This window comes from Chiloscyllium plagiosum, chromosome 13 (genome assembly GCF_004010195.1).
Source record: "Chiloscyllium plagiosum isolate BGI_BamShark_2017 chromosome 13, ASM401019v2, whole genome shotgun sequence".
In the NCBI taxonomy this organism is placed as follows: domain Eukaryota; kingdom Metazoa; phylum Chordata; class Chondrichthyes; order Orectolobiformes; family Hemiscylliidae; genus Chiloscyllium; species Chiloscyllium plagiosum.
In genome coordinates, this window is record NC_057722.1 from 69,161,717 (window position 1) to 69,180,566 (window position 18,850).

Below are 18,850 nucleotides of genomic sequence, written 5' to 3' on the forward strand. Positions count from 1 at the left end.
CCCCCGCGCAAGGGACTGAATATCATCCCTTACTAACAAGGCCACCCCACCCCCTCTGCCTGTCAGTCTGTCCTTACGATAACACGTGTATCCTTGAATATTCATTTCCCAGGCCCTGTCCACTTGAAGCCATGTCTCAGTTATCCCCACAATATCGTATCTGCCAATTTCCAAAAGAGCCTCAAGCTCATCCATCTTACGTTTAATGCTTCGTGCATTCATGTATAGTAATTTTAATTTAATTTGTTACTGCTCTCACCCCATCAACCCCTATTTCACTCAACCTTACAGCATGATCCCTTTCCGAGTTTCTGCCTCATTGATACAGTTGTCTTTCTTGACTTCTCTTGTTCTAACTTTCCCTTCAATTTCCTTTTTAAACATCCAGTTTGTCCCCTCCCCCCCGCTACTTAGTTTAAATATATCATTACATATTGTTTCTTTCTTCTTAGCGGTGGCTTCTGTGGAGTATCATGCAACACATCTTCAATTTGGGGAGGTTGGTCCTTGTTCTGCTTTCAGGTCAGTGCTGAAGTAGGAAGGCTTGTTAGTTCAGCTTCTTCAATATTTTGTGCTGTCTACCTCCCTCACAGCAATTGAATTATCAATGAAACCGTCTGATGCATTTCCTCAAGAGTGTTATGTGGGCATGTGTCCTTGCTTGACCTGATAACCTTTACTGGTTTGGATGATTCTTAAACAAATGGGGAGATCAGGTATTTTACTTGACCTTGTCCCTTCCTAATCATCTCAGCTCCTCATGGCAGACTTACCTTTGGAGCAGATAGTTGTTCTGCAATCCAGTTACAAATGCGTCTATTGTCTGTTTAACATTATACATTCTCTTGACGGAATGGGACTATTTGGCGCTGCCCTTTTGGCGCCGATTATTTGGCCCACCGTGTTGGCTCATTAGTTTGGCGCTGAGCTGTTTTGGTGCCAATACATATAGATAACCATAGTGTGAAAACTTTGGTTTCTCTCTCTTGCTTAGAATGTTTTCAGCCATTTCTGATATGGGCTCTACAAGAAAATAGAAAGAAAATTGTATTACAGCTTTCCAATGTGAAGACAGAAGGGCTTAAGTATCATCAAGGCAGTAGACGACTATTAACAATTGTTAAATGAGAAAATGATTACAAAATGAGATTTGAATCTACAGCAGGTCATTACAGCTTTGACTATCAACTCTTGCTAGTTGAGAAAATTACATTGGGTCGTTAGTCATCCTCTCTTCTTTAACCAAACAAGACATTTTTTTAAATTCTGAACTGGCGCCAAAACAGGTCAGCGCCAAAGTAATGAGCGCCAAAACAGTTTAGAGCCAAAATAGCAAGACCAAATGAACGGCACCAAAAGGACACCGCCAAAATGTACACGACCCTCCTCTTGAATGGTCTAAATGCCTCAGTTGCTGCCCTTATGTTTGCACTTGGAATCAGAACACACTTCAGCTTTGATAGTAATGGAAAATATTTCAGCCAAACAATTATAGTCACAGCTTTCCATCTCATTTATGGTGTGAAATGGATTTTTTTATTCCAATTCAACTCAGTTCAAGAGTTTCTGATCTTTGTTTAGTTTAAGATATCACCTTGCAGTATCCAGCAATGTTTACCAAGACTTTTCTTTCAACTTTCATTATTTAACTTCTTCTAGCTTTTGAAAGAAGTTGAGGTCAATACACATACTTCTGCTCTGGAGTGAAAATAGTTAGTTGCAAAGTACATATATTTTCCATTGCTTGGTACCCCAAAGCAAAGAGTTGTTTGTAGCATACCATTAATGTTAAGCGCAGTGCTCCCAGAACATGTCATTCTGTACACTAGGTGTAGGTAGTATTTTGTCAATAATGGCAGACTATTGATAATATTGTGACACTGATTCTGTGTCAACTTGAAATTCATGAGCTGCCCATTGATTTAAGTATCTCTCCATCTAAATGTTTGGACTGAGTCACTCATTTCTCCTCAGAAAGCTTTGGTTTTATCTTTTACTGATGACTGCCCTATCTCTTGCTTTTTTGTGGCAGTGTCCTACTTCAGCACGTTTTCTGTTCATGTTTGTGAAGATACTTCTGTCCACAGCATTGACAAGGAATTTTAGTGTTTGGTGTCTGTCCTATGTGCTTATCTGCCACTTCTTTTGTGGTGCTGCACCTTAGATTAGGTATCTCAGATCCGTCTCCTAAAACATCTACTTTATTCAGACTACAACCTCATGCTCAGTGGAGAGTGTTCATTGCATCAATCAAGTATTAGCCTTTTCAGACTCAGATTTAATATTTTCTCTTAATTTCTCCCTCATATAATCATTTAACTTCCTTTTAAATGCAGCCATAATTTTGCCTCCACTACTCCATGTTGTTACTGGTTCCTAAACTATCTCACAATTAAATTAGTTTCTCTTGAATTTCTTTATAAATGTATTAGTCACTAGTTTATATTTGTCATTCTTTATTTTAGACTCCCCACAAGGAGAAATTTCTTGTCTATTTAACAAGTATATTGATTGTAATGAGGTCCCTGACTGGGGCTGTTAACCTGGTCAAATCAGAGAGTCCTGGTTGACAGATATTAACAGGAGTGACAGAAGTTCTGCTCACTCTAGGAGCTGGCACTGAGCTAGGTGGACCAGTGTCTTGTACTATGCACCTGTAAATAAAGGCAGAGAAAGTGAGGACTGCAGATGCTGAAGATCAGAGTCGAGAGTGTTGAGCTGGAAAAGCACAGCAGGTCAGGCAGCATCTGAGGAGCAGGAGAATCAATGTTTCGGGCATCTGCCCTTCATCAGGAATCACGCCCAAAACATCAATTTTCCTGCTCCTTGGATGTTGCCTGATCTGCTGTGCTTTTCCAGCACTCTCGACCTGTAAATAAAGGGTAACTTGGTGTCGCGATACCAACCTTTGTGGAATTATTTCAGTAAGCACAACACTGTAATGAGCAATGTGTTCTCTACTCACATGGGCTATACAAAAGTTGACTCCTTTCAGTTACTACACAGGAACAGCTGGGTAAAATAATTTGGAAGGACTTCACGCTTAAAAAACATCAGCCAAGGTCGAAACACAAAAAAAAATCTGAAGTCACTTTCAGTTGCAAGCAATTTTCCCTCAGTTGTTTGTATAATTAAGTATGAATAAACACTCAGAAATTGATGGAGTCAAATGTATTACTGGCATAGATTAATGATCACAATCATCTGAGCGAGTCTCCTTAGCCTAACTGTGCAATACAGAGTCATAGAGTCATACAGCATGGAAACAGACCCTTCAGTCCATGCTGAGCATAATTCCAACTAAACTAGTCCCACCTGTTTGCTCTAGCCCACATCCCTCCTTTCATATTCATGTACTTATCTAAGTATCTTTTACATGTTGTAACTGTGCCCACATCCAGCACATCATAGCAAGTTTGTTCCACATGCGAACCACCCTGTGGAAAAAACATTGCCCCGCATGCCTTTTTTGAAATCTCTCTCCTCTCACCTCTAAAAATGCCCTCTGGTTTTGAAATCCCCCATCCTATGGAAAAGACACCGAGCATTAACTCTATCTATACCCTTCATGACTTATGTCAATGTAGTCGAAAGCCCAAGATTCTCTTTGCAATATACAGAATACAGGCCAATACTCATCATTCAACATACTTTCCTCACATTGTTCTTGCGATGACAGAGACATAAGCAAGGCAACATATATTGACAATCTCTCACTACCATAAGAGCATTATGGAACAGAGACAGTGTGAGGCTGAAATCATGTTGAGGACAGATGAAAAGTGATAGCGAATTCACTTTCTTTAAAGACGTTGATGAACCAGTTGGTTTTTAGAACAATCTGGCTGGTTTCAATGTTATTTCTCTGGCATGGCACAAGCAGTGCCAATCCTAACTTAAATCATTTTCACAAGATACCAAGGTGGAAACTGAACTCACATTCTCTGTGTTGCCTTTATGGTTATTTTCTGATACCAGCCTCCGAATTTAAAAGAACTTATTGAATCGAATTTCACATCTTATTTACTGCTAACCCAGCTCCACATCCTAGGCTTCTGTACCTTAGGGAATGATCAGAGAACAAACTGTTGCCTTTGATTCTCTACATAATAATTAGGACGTAGACCCACAATTGAGATTCACCGAGCCTAATTTTCACCCTCACTGCCTGCACTCTAATTCCCTTGACACAATGCAAGTGAAAATTGTGCAGATGCTATAATGGTAGGCAATCTGTTCCACCAAAGTTTATGCTAAACAATGAGACCTAACTATGACAGAAGACAAGACCAGTCTAGAACCATCACATCAGCAGCAAACAAAATGCTGAACTTGAGGACAATTCAAACAAAATACTGTGGTCACTGGAAATCTGAAATTAAAACAACAAATGCTGGAGGTACTCAGTAGGCCTGGCAGCATTTTTGAAGAAAGGAATAGAGTTAATGTTTTGGATCTATTACAATACTTCTTCAGAACTCTTGATAGTCATACTGGATTCAAAACATTAACTCTGTTTCCCTCTTCACAGATGCAGGCGTGCCTAGTGAATTTCGCTAGCACCTTCTGTTTCTCATTTCTAAACTTGAGGGTGTAATTGCTGAAATACCAGTCCAGTCAGGAAAATTAGCACACCAACGTTCATTTAGATAATTACCTCACCCTCCCCTTTCAAGGATAATCCTATCTCCATATGCACAATAAAATGACTCAAGAAAACTCTGCATTTCTTTCTCTGTTTCCATCCGAACTCTCCCTTTGTTATGCCGTTACTTTAATCTGTACTTTGGGAAATATTAAGTTACTGCGTAAAGTTGAGCCACATCAGCTGTGCAACTAATGAAGGAAAGTGATGGAAGGGTGGGGGATGACAGTTTGTTCTGAAATCTGATCAGAGAAAATAACTTCTCGCCATTGATTCTAAGCCAGTTGATGTGGTTATCGTGGAAATTCAGAACAAATGTGTATTTGAAGCATGAGAATTTATAAGCTCCGAAAGAGCTTTATGTGGTAATTTTACAAAACAACACAAAATTTAGAATTACAACTGCCAGACTCCATTTGTTTAGATTTTCCATAAAATAATTTTCATTTGGGGTTAATCCTGACATCAAATTACAATGCAGTGAATTATAATACTGTTCTTTCATCTCTGGAATCTAAGTATTAATCTAGCTTAATCTAGATGTACTATTTACTGTAAAATTACTAATTGAGATATGCTTGCCAAATGTGAATGTAACTCTTCCAATGTACCTTCTTCAAACTCCTCTAGTGCTGAATTGTCTCATTCTCCCTCCACATCTACCTTACTGTTCATATTTTCTGATTAGTCTGCCTGTCTTTTGTTCATTCTGCTGATTTTTCTTTCATTTACATGTCCCTTTACATCCCAATTTTCCTGTGTATCCTTTTTGACCTATCCTAATTGATTGATTGATGACTGATGATTAATTGATTTATGTAAAATGGCTCACATGAAGAGTCAAGGGAGAATGAGACACAGGAGTTACCCAAGCCTATTCTGTGACTTAAGTCTATGCACTAGATTGTCACACACTGATAACAGAATGGATCAAAGTCTTCAAAGTATTATCAGGAAAAGACAGACTAGATAAACTATTCCCACTGGTTGAGGATTTTAGACCTAGAGGGCATGGTCTAAAAATTAGGGCCAGACCATTCAGGAGAAGCACTTCTACACACAAAAGTTGATAGAGGTTTGGAACTCTATTCTACAACAGTAGTGGATACTGGATCAGTTGTTGATTTCAAATCTGAGATAGGTAATATTGTATTAAGCAAATGGATATGTGTCAAAGGAAGGAAGAGGTGGGGCCACCGATCAGCCATGATCTCAGTGAATGGCGGAACAGACTTGACAGGCTGGATGGCCTACTCCTGTTCCTATGATCAGAATGGTAGCCCTTTTGTTGGTGGATATAAAAAAAATCAATGTTTTGTTGATGATCAAATGCTGTAATTGGGTTGAGGTAAAGGCGTGTATCCTTAAATTCTTTTGGATGTCTTCCGCATATAACAACCATAACCAGAATATGTGGAATAAGGCACATGAAGCTTAAATGGAGAGCAAGCTGTATACAAAAGACAAATATTAGATTTGAGCCTGGTTACTCAGATTAGCAAAAGATGTAAAGTTGAGTTCAACAGTGATCAGTAAATGGGATCAGTGCTATTTAACATTTGCATTATTACTTTGGATTTGGAAATTGATAACGCAAAAAATACATTAATAAACTCACTAAATGAGTGTGTAATTGGGGAGTTCATTTAAACATGTATGAGGCTGCGTATGATGGCAGGAAGAATGAGGAGGTTATGTACTGTTGGAGTAATAACAGGTTAACTGTTAAGGAGGTCTCATTCCAGATGTGAACATTGTATTAGGTCAAAACGCAAATTAAGAAAGGCAGAAAAAAAGGCAACCAAGCATTGGATTCATTTCCAGAGCAATGCAATTAAAAAGCAGAAAGTTTCCATGGAATATTGTGTGATCCCTGTGTTATCAGAAGATAGAAGTACTAGACTATGTGCAAAGAAGAATTACCATGATATAATTAAAACGTTTTATCCTACACACATCAGGATCTCAAATCTCAAAGAGAACAACAATTTATACTGCACGAAAGAAGGTGCTGATTGGTTGGCAATTGAACACTGATTGGACATAATTTAAAAATATTGGGCCTCAAAATTAAGGCAGAGATGAGGACTTTTTTTCTACCAGAGGATTATTAGTTTGTGGCCAATTGAGTGGTCATTCTATATCAACCCACAGCTGGAGAAACCAGGCCTGAAAGAAAATTGGTCAAACTGTATTAAACAGGTGCCAACAGACACAGAGAACAGTGGAAACCAATGTCAACCGAGGACACAGAGGTTCAAGGGGAATCAGTCACAACCAGCCCAAGGGTTGTGTATTGGAGGGGTATCAATCAGACTTTCTGGTACCTTGACTTCCAGCCAGTACCTGAGGATGTGCACTTTACACCTCGCCAATATGGCACAGTAAAGGGTGTTATATCCAGGAAGGTCCAGAACAAGGGGGACAAAAGCACACACCTGAAAGCTACTTGAAGGTGAGGTGCAAAGTGCATGTCCTCAGGTACTGGCTGGGCGTCAAGGTGCCGGAAAGTCTGATTGATACCCCTCCAATATATAACTCTTGGGCAGGTTGTAACTGATTCAAAGAAGACTGACAGCAAGCCATGTGGTTGAAGACCATGTGGCCATCCAACAGAATCCAGGGGAAGATCCACACTAACCTGTGAGATGCACCTTTGGGGAAGAGAGCCAGCTCCATATCAGAGAGGAAGGAGATTCCGAAAGCCCAGCGCAGACAGAGTTAGATAGAGAACAAATATTGTGGGAATTTGAAAAATGCTCACATGGTGTTTTTAACAATCAATATTTTGTTAATAAAATGGAGTTGAATTGCAAACCAACTTTTATATCCGTTTATCCACCTCACCAACAAGAGCAAAATTTTTAACACATAAACTGGTCAAAGTGTCCAAGGCATGGGCAACAAGTTTGTAGAATTATCTTCTCAGAGCATTGGAAAGAGGATCATTAATATTTTCAAGGCTGATTTAGAAAGGTTTTTGATCAAGAAAGAATTTAAAGAGTATACACAGTAAAACGTGGAATTGAGGCCATAAGCAGGTCACCCATGATCTCATCAAATGATCAGGATGCTTGAGGGGCCAAATGGGCTCCTCCTAATTCACTTGTTTGTATCAGATGTACTGACAACATACTGTTGGAATGCACTACCTGGGAGGGTAGCTCAGGCAGGAAACCTCACAACCTTTAGAAAGTACTTGGATGAGCACTTGAAGTGTCATAATATTCAAAGCTATGGGCCAAGTGCTGGAATATGGAAGATGTAGAGTATGTTTTTTTCCAGTACCAATTTGAAGGGCCGAAGGGCCTCTTCTATACTGTGATTCTGTACCCGAGATCACACTGAACTGGATGTACCACATGACACTAAGAGGAGATGATAGCCTTGGGGCATTTTCACTCGACAGTAAATCCAGGCACCCAGATAATTTTCTGGGAATCCAGCTTTGACTCCTGCCACGGCAGATGGTGGAATTTTAATTCAATAAAAATCTAGAATTAGGAGTGTACTGATGACCTTGAATCCATTAATAACCTCTGGTTCACCTTTATGGAAGGAAGCTACAATTCTTACCTAGACTGGCCAACATGTGACTCCAGGCCAACAACAATGTGGTTGACTCTTAAATGTCCTCTTGGCAATTAGGGATGGACAATAAGTGCTAGTCTAGCCAGTGATGTCCTCATCCTGTGAGAGAATTTTTTAAAAAACTTTATTTGTAAGGGAGGCAGAACATCTTTTTTGACTTCATTCTGTTTGGGAAAATACCACTATCATACCAGAGTGAAGTGTTATTTTTACTTGTTTCTGAAATTTCTGAGATGCATTATGAGGCGATGCTGCTCCTTTAACAAGGTTAGGTTGTCCTTGATTCTTTGTCAGAGGGGTTGTAAACATATAGATTCTGAAGTGTCTGGTTTGGATGGGTTTTAGGGCCAATTTGATTATAGCGAACAGATACTGCATCAGAAAAAGGCTTTCAAGTTTTCTAAAAAAAAAACCATGTGGATAATGGAAGGGGAGTGGTCAGTTCTCCCAGCTCAGCTTCACTCTGGCTTGGTTTGAGTTTTAGCAGTCTGGCTGTTCAGAGCTGCTGGTCAGTTTTTTGAGGCTGCTGATCAAAGAAACAAGTACATGTAAAAAGGTATTCCATGCTGATTCTCTCTGCCATTTCTCTCTCTCTCTCTCTCTCTCTCCTGTGTCTGATTTTACCTTTTTCGCAAGGGATGTTTATGGGGATTATTGCAAGAATTTGGAGCAGCATCACTAAATTGGAATAATCTGTTGGGTTTTCAGATAGGTTGAGCTTTCTGCATTCTGTACTCTTTTGTTTGTGTTCATTCGGTAATCCAGCAAATAAATTCTGTTTTAAAACTACGTGGTTGGGCCAACCTGCATCACACCTGGGAATATCCACTTACACCTACTTAAAACAATGAGCAAAGTTAGGCTTCGGGCTAACCTCTTGAAATGTTTTGAGGGAGTCTGGCCTGTTCCATAACACTTATTTTTCTGAGGTAGTTCAAAATGCACAAGATACTTTTCAAAACCAAAGGTGGAAGAGTCCTGGGCCCATTCATGAGTCTGCACAGTGTACAGGGAGAAATGAGCCAGCTAGTATTCAGCACATTATTTCCACGTTAAGCTTGCAATGTGGTGAAATCACTCCCACCTTTTTATTAAGGTTTACGAACTGGCCAATTTTATAGCATATGGGGCTGTAGGAATTCCAATGCACATTTATCAATCAGCGAAGGTAGGTACAATGTAGGCAGTATGAGAGAACCCACGAGCAGATTTCGCAACTAGCGTATTGAGGAAAGGGAGGTCAGTAAATTGCTCCATTTCAAAGATGAATTTGAGCATGGAGACTATTGATGTGTGTAAGGAAATTCTTTGATAGAGTTGCAAACTTGGATATGGCAAACATATCATGTGCATATTGGAAATATGTACGAGACAGGAGGTGAGGAGGGTGTGGGTCTGCAAAGTTCAAGCAGAATACTGGAAGACTTATTTTGTTGCAAATCTTTGAACTACATGCATGCAGTGTTAAAACATAAAATACAGTCTGATCCTCTTTTGCCAAGTTATCACACCTTTAATATTAAAAGAAGCAGGAAGATAAATAAAATGAAATTGAAATCCAAACAAACCATATTTAACATTCAAAGTTTTTTTTTAATTGTAGACATATATATGCATACGGATTCTTTCCCCCAGCAAAATAAGGTTTTTAATTCATGCATATATATATTCACCTAACAAACAATATTTTGTGAAGTTCATTCTGTTACCTGGCATATGCTGGAAAAGACAATGAGACAGTTTGTGATAGTCAGTAGGCTTGGATCAATGGATATGGTGACAATAGGGATTATCTGATGAAGCTCACTTACGATTTTGCTGGGTTAGAGATATTGAAAGGATCTTACCTTTAGAAAACAGAATCCAGAAAGTTATGGGTTTGCAACATTGACTATATTACATTGAAATGCTTATTTCAGTCAAGGCTTACTTCCAATCAGAGTGCAACTGTCACTTCTGCAACTTTATCGTATAATATTTTCCAGATTTGTAACAAGCACAAATTCCACCATCTTAATGGGATTCAAACCCAGATTCTCAGAACATTCTCTGGATCTCTAGATGAGTAGTTCAATGATAATACCACGAGGCCATCACCTCCCCAAGTCTCTTTTGATGCATGTGCAGACATTTATCAAGATGGAATTTAAACACATATCCCTCAGACATTAGTCATTACACCACCACCGTGGTGATTGTAATGAGGTCAGCCAGTTGGACCTCATAGAATATGAGTTCCCTGATGAGGCTGTTAACCTGGTCCAATCAGGGAGCCCTGGCTGACAGATAGAAACAGGAGTGTCAGAAATCCTGTTCACTCTGAGAACTGGCTCTGAGGGAGCGGGATCAGTGTCAAGGACTCTCCATGTTTAAGTAAAGGGTGACTTGGTGACAGGATACTGGCCTCTGTGGAGTTATTTCAATCAATTCCTTTTATGTATTTGATTTGATTTATTGTTGTCATGAACCAGAGTACAGTGAAAGGCTTGCAAGCAGTACAGGTCGATCATAGCAAACAAGGACATACAGATCATAGGGTATTTAGACAGAGTGAGGCATACAATGTTACAACTGCAAAGGACGTGCATAAGCAAGATCAACATCGGCAAAATTAACATTATTTGAAATTAGAGAGGTCCATTCAGCAGTCTAATAACAGCAGGGATGAAGCTGTTACTGAACTTGTTGATAGACGGAAGAGTATGGAAGAGTGTATTTCTTGCGGGGAGGAGTCTTTAATGATGTTGGCAGCCTTTCCGCAGCAATGAGAAGTGGAGATGATGTCCATGGCTTTAAACAACACATCACCAATAAATTTATATCCAACATTGAAAGATTGTCTGACAAATGTGTTCCGAGATATGGGCAAAGAAAGGTCATAGAGTCATACAGCACAGAAACTAGTCCAACTAGTCTACGCCAAACATAATCCCAAACTGAACGAGTCCCACTTGCCTGCTCCTGGGCCATATCCCTCCAAATGTTCTCTATTCATGTATCTTTTGTAATCCAGGCATAGTCTCAAGAAATGATGGAACAAACTCAAGGGACTAAGTCAAGAATGCTCAGCAATGTAGGAAGGTCAATGACCTCCTCCACTCTGCCAGTGTAAGTGCCACCATCTTCTCCATGATATCTCATGCCCACTCTAAGTCTGCCACTGCACCCATCTCAGGCCAAAAATCATGCTCTACCACTCTAAACAATTAACAGCAACAACATCCCACCACTATAACCGTTCTCACCAACCTGCCTACGATCTGTGCTACCAGCTCACTCACTTGGGATGCCTCTCCATCTGCACTGGCACTAACAGCAAAGCCACCCACTTTCAATTCCCTGAATCCTTGTTTCCATCTCTCTGTCTGTCTGTCTGTCTGTCTCTCTCTCTCTCTCATTTCAGGAGAAAAACCACCCTCAATCGAGCAGAAAAGAGTAGAGACAGCTGACGGGCCACCTGATATTCTATTCTTTATGAAGAGAGGTTGCTGACATTGACCACCCTGAGCAGCTGACTGACCCACATCTAAGTGTCTGGACTAGCAGCAGAGGCTGCCCTTCACGCACTGTGCTAGGACTCACTAACTGAAGGCTGTCTCACTTAAACAAAAACAGAAATCAGAACTGGACTCATAGAGCCATAGAGATGTACAGCATGGAAACAGACCCTTCGGTCCAACCCATTCATGCCAACCAGATATCCCAAACCAATCTAGTCCCACATGCCAGCACCCGGCCCATTACCCTCCAAACCCTTCCTATTCATATACCCATCCAAATGCCTCTTAAATGTTGCAATTGTACCAGCCTCGTCCACTTTCTCTGGCAGCTCATTCCATAGACGTACCACCCTCTGTGTGAAAACGTTGCCCCGTAGGTCTCTTTTATATCTTTCCTCTCTCACCCTAAACCTATGCCCTCTAGTTCTGGACTCCCTGAACCCAGGGAAAAGACTTTGCCTATTTACCCTATCCATGCCGCTCATAATTTTGTAAACCTCTATAAGGTCACCCCTCAGCCTCCGATGCTCCAGGGAAAACAGCCCCAGCCTGTTCAGCCTCTCCTTATAGCTCAAATCCTCCAACCCGGGCAACATCCTTGTAAATATTTTCTGAACCCTTTCAAGTTTCACAACATTAGCACTGCTGCCTCACAGCATCAGAGACCTGGGTTCAATTCCCGCCTCAGGCAACTGTCTGTGTGGAGTTTGCATATTCTCCCCGTGTCTGCGTGGGTTTCCTCCGGATGCTTCGGTTTCCTCCCACAGTCCAAAGATGTGCAGGTTGGGTGAATTGGCCATGCTAAATTGCCCGTAATGTGAGGTGAAGGGATAAATGTAGGGGAATGGGTCTGGGTGGGTTGCGCTTCGGAGGGTCTGTGTGGACTTGTTGGGCCGAAGCGCCTGTTTCCACACTGTAAGTAATCTAATCTAATCTAATCTTTCCGATAGAACGTTAACTCTGCTTTCTCTCTTCAGATCCTGCCAAAACTGTTGAGTTTTCCCAGCAATTTCTGTTTGTTTCTGATTTCCAACATCTGCAGTTCTTTGGCTTTTTGCTATCTCCCTTGACTTGAGGACTGCTAACCAGGCCAAATTCCTGGTTTTGTGTCTGCACAAAATGGCAATTTGACAGAACTGTGAGCCTGATATCTCTGAATATGGGGCAAGGTACAAAAAGGCAAAGCCAGTCAGCGATGCTGTGAGTATCCAGGGTAGGTTACAGGAGCAAGCAGACAGCACAGAGATGCAGTCTGGTCCAGTCCATGAACTAGGTGCATATTCCTGGGTGCACAGTCTGTTTGCTGCAGTATTACAGTGTTAGCTACTGGTGCAGCATTTATAGTACTGAAATATCGCGTAAGTGAATCAGAGACAGAGTCATTGAGTCAGAGATGTCCAGTCCAGAAACAGGCCCTTCAGTCCAACTCATCCATGCTGACCAGATATCCTAAATAAATCAAGTCTGATTTGTTAGGATTTGGCCAATATCTCTCCAAATCCTTCCTTTTTACATACCCATCCAGATGCCTTTTAAATGTAATCGCAGTTGCGTCATGAGAGTTCATAGAGGCTGGCACATGTCAGATGTCAATTCTGTGAATGTAGCGTGCATGTGGCTAGTGACCACGGAGCTCTGAAATGTTGGTGCCTGGCATCCAACACAAAAGTTGTCTGGAGCAAACACCAAGTTGAAGTCATCAGGCATCCACTCCAACTTCCATGTCGAAAATTCTCAACATCGAGTTTTCTCACGACAGGTGGTGTGATAGGAACTGCCCATGAATGAGGCAAGATGTGCAGTTAATATTTTCATTAGCAAGGAATAACCCCCTTAATAAGCAATTGGCTACTTCCTTCCCAGAACCTTCCCAGAACCTCAATAGCTGGAACTTAGTTACAAGATGCAATGTGCTGCTCTCGACAGATAGGCCTCGCTGAACTTCTCTCATGAATCTGCCACACTTCTCATGCTGGGCCACGCTGTTCAGGACCCTATAACAGTCTTCTCAATGTCTTAAAATGCTGTCTAACTGCACTATTTTAATGACAACAATACATAATGGAGTTGGAACAGAAAACCAGGGAAAGAAAACAAACTTTTAAGAAATAGGCACAATTTTCAGCATGTTCCGTTCTGGAAATGCCAATTGTGCCCAAAGCATTTTACAAATACATTCAAAAATTTCTACGTGTTTTTGATTTAATTTTCTGCGTGACCAAGACATTGGTAGGCTAAATCAATACCTCTCGCAGCATATTTTTGAGGAGAGAAATGAATAATTTCAGAATGGTAATGGAGGGAATAATTTCAAACTAATGTTTCTACAAGTTAAATGTCAAAATCCCACGTTGAACAAAAATGTTTTAGATTTTGATAATATATGTAATCCAATACATACCCTAAATCAGGAGTTAGGAGAATGCTTTTAAGGAAGTCTGTGCTAAGTCCAAGAAAACAGGGAGGGGTGCAATTCTAGATTTAGGTTCAGAGAATGAAGCTAGATAGAAATCATAGAGATAGAAATCATTGAGATTCTATGATTTCTTTGAGGAGAAAGTGAGGTCTGCAGATGCTGGAGATTAGAGCTGGAAATGTGTTGCTGGAAAAGCGCAGCAGGTCAGGCAGCATCCAGGGAACAGGAGAATCGACGTTTCGGGCATAAGCTTATGCCCGAAACGTCGATTCTCCTGTTCCCTGGATGCTGCCTGACCTGCTGCGCTTTTCCAGCAACACATTTCCAGCTCTAATCTCCAGCATCTGCAGACCTCACTTTCTCCTCAAAGAAATCATAGAATCTCAATGATGTGGAAAGAGGCCATTTGGCACATTTTGTCTGCACCGACCTTCCAAAAAGCATCCCAATCACACTCATCCCTCTTATGCTATACTTATGAGCCTTCATTTTCCATGGCTAACCCACCTAACCTGCACATCTCAGGAGACTGCAGATAATTTATCATGGCCAATCGACTAAACCTGAGCATCTTTGGACTGTGGGAGGAAACTGGAGAACTCGGTGGAAACCCATGCAGACACGGGGAAGAACATGCAAACTCCAAACTGACGGTCACCCAAAGCTAGAATCAAAACCAGGCCCCTGGTGCCATGAGGTAGATAATCACTTGTGTCACCATGCTGAACAATGATATCTTTCTCCATAGAACTAGATTATTTTGCTTCGATAATGCAGCAATAAATTTCAGGTCACAATGACACAATTTTGAAAAAGATATCAAGGGAGACGCCATTAGAATATCGGTGCTGGTGAGGAATGCAACTTAAAGTCATAGAATCATAGAGATAGATGTACAGCACAGAAACAGACCCTTCGGTCCAACTCGTCCATGCTGACCAGATATCCAAATCTAATCTAGTCCCACCTGCCAGCACTTGGCCCATATCCCTCTAAACCCTTCCTATTCACATACTCATCCAGGTGCCTTTTAAATGTTAAAATTGTACCAACCTCCACCACTTCCTCTGGCAGCTCATTCTATTCATGCACCACCCTCTGCGTGAAAAAGTTGCCCCTTAGGTCCTCTTTAAATTTTTCTCCTCTCACCCTAAACCTATGTCCTCTCGTTTGGGACTCCTCCAGCCCAGGGAAAAGACCTTGTCTATTTACCCTATCCATGCTCCTCATGATTTTATAAACTTCTATAAGGCTATCCCTCAGCCTCCGACTCTCCAGGGAAAACAGCCCCAGCCTATTCAACCTCTCCCTATAACTCAAACCTTCCTTCCTGGCAACATCCTTGTCAATCTTTCCTGAACCCTTTCGAGTTTCACAACATCATTCCGATAGGAGGGAGATCAGAACTGCACACAATATTCCAAAATAAGATGATTGGAAGTTTGTGACTCCATTCACAATCTCTGCGGCATCAGCTAAAGTCAGAACCCACATCTTTTGAACAGTTGAATTACAGCTTCAGTGACAGATTTGGTGCACACCAGAAATACAACTGAGCAAAAAGAAAGTTGTGATGGCAATCAGTTTATTAATGGTTACATCATATTTTTCCAAACATTAAATGGGATCTCAGTACCATTTTCATCTTGCGGTTGCAATATGTTATGTTTTAGAAATGCTGGTTTATTTAGGCCTAGCGCCAGTAAATTAAAGCTAATTTTGTCGAAGCATAGATTAAATAAGATCAGCTAGTTAAATCAAAACAATATACATTTGCTTAGACACAGTGACTATTCTGCAAGCATTTGTATTCTCAGAGCATCAAAATGTAAAGAGCATCAAATCAAAATTAAGTTGCATAATCAACAGTAAATTTCACTGCTTCAGTTTTTTTTTAAAATTGTGTTTACATATTACTACCATAGTAAGTTAACATATGGTATTTTACCTACATCAGAAATAAATTAAACCTTTCTGCAAAAATCAAAATTAAACAAATTTATGGAAATAGTATCAAATCAGTCTTTTTTACAAACTCATCTGTACATATAAATTACAGCTGGCTGGTACACTCTTTTACCACTGTTGTCAAATGACTCCTCATGTTATTCTGGAAAATTATCATATCTTTGATAATTAAACCACAAGCAAATGCACATGAATATAATTTTTAACCTGTTCATTTTTTAATTTTAGTTTGTGTGAAAAAAACACTCCATTTAAGATGATCTATTATCGTTCTTCAAATTAATGCAACATAAATTAATTCCATGCCCTAAGTATACACATTGGAAATTTCCTGGGGCTTCCTCTGTTTACCCACTGGTCTCGCTCAACCAGCCACCACTCCCATCAGCCTCGTCACAATAACTGGTGGATATTTTGTTTATTTTTTTCACTTGAGCCAGATTTCCACTGAACTTTCACTCTTGTTACAGTAGCGCACTGGGAGAAATCCCAAGGAAATTATCACAACAGTTCTTTGAACGTGGTAATTAGGGGTCTCCGAATTTGAGAATTACAATAGGAACAAGCAAATGTTAATATAACCCTGCCAGATTCTGTTATTTTATACAAGACTGGCAAACATAACGAATATTTATTAAGTTTTTTTGAATGAAATTTGGCAAATTATCTTTTAACAATGCCTGAAGTAAAAAGCAATAAAGCATGAAATATTATTTCAACAACTAATTGTAAGCAAAGTATGAACCTGAATCTTACATTTTCAGAATGTATGAGCTGTATTATCCAAAAAAACAATTACTTTTTAATTATTCGACAGTATTTAAATCACCCTAATTTAAAATTGTAAAGGTGTAATTGGTAAAAATTGTCATGTAATAATCATTTGCTAAGACAGCACTTTCTCTGAAGGACCAATGTATTTTTCAGTAATGGGGTTTCTTTTATGGTTTGTTGAACATCGCCATATTTTCTGTCTCTCATCTTTGAAAATACATCCCTCGAGACTGTAATGCAATACAGTATAACGAAAAATATAATAAAATCTGCAAATAACGCAAGAGCTTTATTTATTTACTTTTGATGTTGAGAAGATAACCCAGTGGGCCAAAGGTTTGCTGGTAACACATTCCTGACCTAAAAGGTCACAGCACATAAAGGTAGATTACTGACTGAGCATGCATCTCTGTTCTCAAACGAAAGACGCGCCACACATATAGTACGGTCTCTAAAATGTCAAAAACAATAGTTTAAAGCCTCTACATTTAAGAGTCAAGTGAAAGTGTTTCAGTTTTGATGGCAGCAAGGGGAGATTCCCTTGAAATGCATACACCTTGCATTTGGCATAGTTACATCTGCGTGTTTTTCTTCCTTGAGAAATTCATGACAAACAAGATCAATTGCATTTCTTAAGTATCTTGGCAAATAACGTAACAAGACAATATCAAAGCTCCAGAGCAAGAATAATGGATGAGAAAGGGGAGAAAATCCCAAAATCGTAACAGCTGTTTTTCAGAGTCCAGTTTTGTGGCCATTTGTCACACATGCTTTATAAATCAATGGAAATTAACTCATAAAAATGAGATGTCAAATGAGGTGATTTTGATGGTTGTAAAGACAAGGTTTAAGCAACACTAAATATTGCTCCACAAGTTAAGCAACTTTTAAATACTATAACAGAACCTCTGCTGTTTATGAAAACAAGTTAGTCTAAGCTCGTGTTCCTGATGCATGACTTTGCAAATCAGGACTATTTATCAGGAATTTGGATGTGGAGAAAAAAAAGTACTTGGCACCATTGATCTCTGTGTCTGAATTCTCAATATGTGTTCTTATTGCAACAAACTCAACATCACTCAAGTTAATTTGTAAAGCCTAACCTCTTACAATAACCAAATAGTTAAGCAACAATGAGGGATAAATGCAGATTTACAAAGATTAATACCACAGAAATTTGGGTCAATACAATATCATCCACTAACAATTTACAAACTGGTAAATTCATGCACATTTTCTCTCAACAAATTCATACCTGTCTTCAGTGTATTAAATGAATTATTTTCAACCAACTACAATATTAGTAAACAACTGATAAACTTCATGACGTGAATAAAAAATATATTTATGCTGAGCAGGCATATTATAGCTAGGATTGTGCAATATCAAACTAGAAGAGTTTATTAATTGTATGTTAATTATATTGTCATGGTTAAAGATAGAGAGATGAAGGGAATTGATTGTTTAAGTACCTTCAGCATGTAATTAGGTTATTGACCAGTGGGCACTGCTAGAGCTGAAGTTCACCATCAGGCTCAAAAATGTGTTTTTTTTTAAATTTGGAAAATTTTCTTTGAGTTATTTTTTGTTGCAGTACCCTTTTAATAGGTCATCAATTAACTAATCTGTATATGTTTCCCATTTATTTCAAAGCGTATAATTAGATTCCATTTGGTGCTTTTCTCAGAAGAGTACAAAAGGCATCTTGATTTGGTTGGTTATTTTCAAGCCTCTGAGACAGGAAATTGTGGATTCCATTCTTTTTACAGTATTCACAGAACCTTAAACATCTTCTGCTTCCCAGAATAGTGAAACGTACAAGAAAGATCTCAATGTCACTATTTGAGGGGGCTGCTCCATGGATTTTGTTGCCACTTCAGCCCCTGATTCTGGTCAGCCTGTTGAATGAGGGGCAGGTAGATCAAAGGACCTCCGCCTTAGCCTGTTCCTTCATAA